Source organism: Dipodomys merriami, unplaced genomic scaffold (assembly GCF_024711535.1).
Source record: "Dipodomys merriami isolate MVZ:Mamm:240054 unplaced genomic scaffold, mDipMer1.0.p SCAF_1, whole genome shotgun sequence".
Classification (NCBI taxonomy): Eukaryota; Metazoa; Chordata; class Mammalia; order Rodentia; family Heteromyidae; genus Dipodomys; species Dipodomys merriami.
In genome coordinates this window covers 21575676-21581675 of record NW_027202270.1, presented here as the reverse complement: position 1 = coordinate 21581675, position 6000 = coordinate 21575676, and positions in this window count along the sequence as shown.

Below are 6000 nucleotides of genomic sequence, written 5' to 3'. Positions count from 1 at the left end.
TACCAGGCACTGGTGTCTCATGCTTATAATCCTAGCTACTCAGGAGGCTGAATTCTGAAGATCACAGTTCAAAGCCAGCCTGGGCAGGAAAGTATGTGAGACTTATCTCTGATTAACTACCAAAAAGCCAGAAGTGGCTCAAGTGGAGATCAAAAAAGCTGTGGGACAGCTTCTAAGCCCTGAGTTCAAGCTCTAAGGATGGCACAAAAAGTACAAGTTAAAAAAAATAACATAGAATGAAATAGAGTACTTCACACACAGAATAATTTAATATATAGCCATACATACATATATGTACACACACACACACACACACACACATATACACACACATACATATTGTCATTTTTTTTGTTGTTGGTCATGGGGAATGAACTCTGGACTTGGGTGCTGTCTCTCAGCTCTTCAGCTCAAGGCTAGCACTCTACCACTTGAGCCACGGTGCCACTTCTGGCTTTTTTCTACTTACGTGGTACTGAGGAATGGAATCCAGGGCCTTATTGCATACAAGGCAAGCACTCTACCACTGAGCCAACTTCCCAGCCCCCGTATTGTCATTTTTAAACAAATTTGCTGCCTCTGGGTGAGAGTAGCCATTTCTAATGCTTGCTTTTCTAAATGCATTATTCCTAATAAAATATGCCATATTTAGATTTCTGTACCCAAACCTCAACCAGCTATAGCTTGAGCATATGTATCCTTTCCCAGAAAACCCTCACATGGCAATAATTATTTTATCTAATCTATGCTCAGGATAATTTGACAATGAAATTGTCACCCTCCCAAAGTAAAAACTGTTCTTTGCTCTTGTTGGGTATTTTTATTTTTTTATTTTTATTTTTTATTTATTTATTTTTTTTGGGTCCGGTCATGGGGCCTGAACTCTGGGCCTGGGCGCTGTCCCTCAGCTCTTCAGCTCAAGGCTAGCGCTCTACCACTTGAGCCACAGCGCCACTTCCGGCTTTTTTCTTTTTGCTTATGTGGTGCCTCGAGCATGCAAGGCAAGTGTTCTACCACTGAGCCACCTTCCCAGCCCTTGTTGGGTATTTTTAAACTAGCAAATTTGATTATTAATATTTTTAATGCCATCAAACCACAGATACAGAAAATTTATAGGCAAAAGCTGTATATGAAAAGCCATCACAGTCTATCATATCTTAGTTACATGGCTTCGATCTTTTAAGTCATTATATCATATTTTTACTTCTGTCCCACAACTATGCTGATACCTTGTATTATGAATGTATGGTTTATAACATTTAACTTATTTAATACCTATAGTCTATATCAATAATGCTATTATTGGGGCTGGGAAGGTGGTTTGCCTTGCATGCATGAGGCCCTGGGTTTGAGTCCTTAGCACCACATAAGCAGAAAAAGCCAGAAATGGTGCTGTGGCTCAAATGGTAGAGCACTAACCTTGAGCTGAAGAGCTGAGAGACAGTGCCCAGGCCCAGAGTTCAGATCCATGACCGAAAAAAAAATAAAAATAAAAATAAATAATACTGCTATTATTGAGCTCATAATAAGATACAGATTTTCATGCACTATGTGTCTTTTCTGCTATTTTGTATTAGAGCAATTTTAGCAAAAGACTGAATCATCTTTTAAAAAATAATGTTCTTGCCAGGCACTGGTGGCTCATGCCTGTAATCTTAGCTACTCAACAGGCTGAGATCGAAGCTAGCTGGGACAGAATTGTCCATGTGAGACTCTTATCTCCACTTAACGACTCAGAAACTGGAAGTGGAGTTATGGCTCAAAGTGGTAGAGCACTATCCTAGCTCAAGGACAGTGCATGGGCTCTGAATTCAAGTTCCACAACCTCCAATAATAATAATAATAATAATAATAATAATAATAATAATAATAATAATAATAATCTTGATTTTAAAACAGTGCCTTACACAGATTATGCCCTGTCGTTGTTAATAAAATTTTCCTAGAGATGAAATTCTTCATCAATACAATAAAATATTTCAATGTTGTCCATTCAGTCATTCAATAAATACAATGTTAGCTAGGCAGCAGGGGCTCATGCCTGTTATCTAGCTACTCAGATCTGAGGATCCTGGTTTAAAGCAAGCCTGGGCAAGAAAGTCTGTGAGATTCTTATCTCCAGTTAACCACCAAAAAACTGGAAGTGCAGCTATGGCTCAAGTAATAGAGCACTAATGAGCACAAAAGCTCAGAGACAATGCCCAGATCCTGAGTTCAAGCCCAAGAAGTGGCAAAAAGTAAAAAGAAGTAATTTGAATGCAGTTTCTTTTTACATTTTTGTAAATTCAAATACTTACATTTTTCTTAGGCCTTTGTACTTTGCCAAAATTACTTCCTTTGCAGTTCTTACACAATATCTGTTTGGTTTCTCCTAGGTTTTTCCAGTGCTTATAAAAATCTTGTCAACTATTTTTACCTCCCCATTTTCAGAATTATATGATCATAGAGTTTTAGTTCTCTATATACAGCTCAAGCTCTAGTGTCCATCAAAGTACTGTATTCCTATCATGTACTTTCGAAAAGTGAGCTAGTGTCTTAAAATAGTGCATGACTCCAATATGACCACAGAACTAAAACTGGGGTTAAAGTCAAGCTTTCAGAAACACCTGTTAACTTAGTTTCCATTTCTTTGATCTAAGGCTAGAAAATATAGTGAGTTGGTATTTTTTATTCTTTGCTTATTTTTTACTTGTTTTCTTTTTATGTAATCCTTCTAGTATTTTCATTTCCCTCTGAAAAAATAATTTGGATATTAAATTGAAATTAAATTGTATATAAGAATTCTAAAAAAGAATTCTAATTGTATATATAAATATAGTAGTATTTTATGCTTGTTTATAATAGAATATTCTCTATTTTCTGGTATATTTCTTAAGATGAGCATGTTAGGACTTATTTAAAACACATAGTTTATCTTATTTTTACTATTTATATCTCTTTTGGTTATATAAAGACCTAATTTTTTGGCATAATCCCATTGCAAGTTAGTTGGAGAAAGTTTTTATTGTAATGAACAAAACTGGAGTATCATTATTGACTTGTTTTTATTGTGTAAACTCTGATTAATTCTAAGAAATATTCTGGGTTATTCAGAAGCTTGAGAAACTGAATTAATTTAGAAGAATATAAATTGCTATCAAGGTATGTAGGAATAAAATCAAAGTTAGGTATTGAAACATTTAAATGAATTTTGATCTAACTCATTTGTTTGATATATTATCACCTCCATTGTATTTCCAGTGGCCATAATTATAAACTTTGCGTTTCCTTTTTTAAAACCTCTAATAATTTGTGATGTGAATAAATAATAATAATAATAAATAATTATTTTAGCTTGCATATATGTTACTGAGCTTTGATTCTTTATAAAAAGTAGATATGTTGCTATCTACTCCTATGGACAGATATGTGCTTCTGAAAAAATATCCAATGTATTTTATAATGCAAGCCAAAAGACTTTTTCAACAGAGTTAATAAATTATTGCTGAGATTTATTTTTTAACAAAGCAATTTTTATTAAGACTTATCCGGCTAAGTACAACAATAACAATGGGAAAATCAGAACCTCTCTCATTACCTGCCTCTATAATTGTGCATGCATAAAGTATGCATGAAGCCTTTGAAAGGAGAGATTCTGCAAGCTGAATACTAATTTTGTGAATACTGTAATTTCACGTCTGCTATCCATGTTCAAGCTGGTTGTGCTTTGAAGAGCAGCTGAGGCTTTATGGAAAACTTTGTAAAACATTCTATTTAGAAGCAATTCTTTTTCTTTGCATTATGTGCTCTGGGTATTTTTCTTCTTTTGTGTTTTATTTTGAGAACATTTGTATGGAAACAAGATCTTTGTTTCTTACAAGCACATCTGCTCTTGCTGCTTATAGATTACGAGAAGCCATCATCCTCTGTGACATCATAATCATTTCTATAGCAACCAGAATGGCTTATTTTTTTGGAAAATTAAATAGAAAGTTACAGAATTTTAACAGCATCAAAATGTTTATCTCAAAATAGATACATAACAAATTCCCAGAGATCTATATCACAGCATGTAGCCTAAGCCTTTGAAACACTATAGCTTTAGGTTATTGCATTTAATTCCTTTCCAAGCTATGTGATTGTCAATTCTAATCATCCACAGTTTAGAGGGGAAAGAAAAAAAGAAAAATCAAAAGCAGAATGTTTGGGGAAACAAATTTGGAGGTTACTGACTTTATTGTACTTCGGTTTCCTGTCACATAAATGGATGGTATTAGCTCAAAAAGGGGAAAAATACATGAGACCTTGATATTTTTTGTTCTACAGTAAATATACAGATTGGAATGACAGTTCTAAGGATCTTGAACTCTTTTACTTAAAATGATTTTATGAGCAGGCACTACATTCCCTCAGCCTATCCTGCTTCACTGCTGTGATGCAATGTGGCTATGAGAACATAATCATTTGCATAGAGAGCCAAGGTTGACTTGGTCAGTTTTGTTAACTTCCAGTTAGGACTGGAAGTAGGGGAGGGCAGATTTTGTGGCACATTATTATATTGATATTTGTCAAAAATATAACAAACACACAAAATTGTGATTTGCAAGATAGGTTGAGTTTGAAAGGATGGGCAAAATGACCAAAAAGAGTCAGAACCAAGAGAAGAAAGTCCAGGGAAATCTACCTTAAGCAGAAGTGAGGCAAATTTTGAATGAAGGTCAACATGTAAGGCAAAAACAGGTGCTTACATCCCAAATCTGTAATCTGAGCTACTTGAGACAGTGATGGGCAGGGGTGGGGAATTGTGATGTGAGACCAGCCCCAACCAAGAGAAGTTTTCAAGATTCCATCACAATCAATAGCTGGGCACAGGGTTGAGTGCCTATTGATTACCAGCTATATGGGTAAACACGAATGGAAGGAATACAACCAAGGCTTGCCAGACATAATAAAGTGAGAATCTGCCTTGAAAGGACAATGGAGATGTGGCTTAAGTGGTTGAATACCTGCCTAGTAAGCTTAAGTCTCTGAGTTATCCTAAGTACTGCCTAAAGAAGTGAAAGGCAAATTATAGAGGCCTATGCAGTGTGGATAGGAGTGTGCATGAAATGGAGATACTGTCAAAAAAGACCAAGCTTAGATACAAGAGATTCATTAAATGTGTGCTAAGGGACAAAACAGGAACCAAATGTCTAATATATTAAATATCCTAATGAGTGAATGTAGTTTACATCTTAATTGCTTTCATTTATTCAGTCATATAAGTACTATGTACTGTACTAGACAACAGTTAACAAAACTGACCAAGTCAACCTTAGGAAAGTCATACTGCATGAAACAAACAAGAAAGAATTAGTGTAGCAAAAATATGTGATTACAGTGTGCCTTACGTATCATAGGGGAAACAGAGTGTCACAATTAAGAATAAAGCAGTGGATGTCACTGACACCCTCTAAGAAATGACAACACTAATTGAAGAAAAAATTGTTACTCTAGCCACTATGGCCCACCAAATTAAAACAGTGGCTTCATCTCAAGATTTGTAATTAACCAGTGAACTCCCTATATCCAACTATCCCTACAACCAGTGTCTTTTTCATAGCCCCGAACAATTCCATGTCTCCTGTGTACCAGTGTCAGCTGCTTGACTTGACCTGATTTGTCTTGTCATTGAACTCCCCTCCTTATAAGTTCCTGACTTAAAAGTAGCTTATTTTGCTGTTAGAACTTCTATTCAAAAGAAGTTAACATTTATTGAAAGCATGCCCCAAATCTCAGTAGCTTAACATATTGCACAAAGCATCTGATGAGCTCCAGGACCCCTCTGAACTGCTGCTCAGTCATTCCTTTGGAGAATATGAGTCCTCAACTGGACCTTCTGTATTTTCCTTTCAGACAAGTAAACAAAGACAGCAGCAGATTATGCAGGAAGTTTCTATTAGTCAGGCAGATAACTACTGTGTATTACTTTTGTCCAGATTCCATTGTTTTAGACTTAGTTATGTTATATATACCTAACAA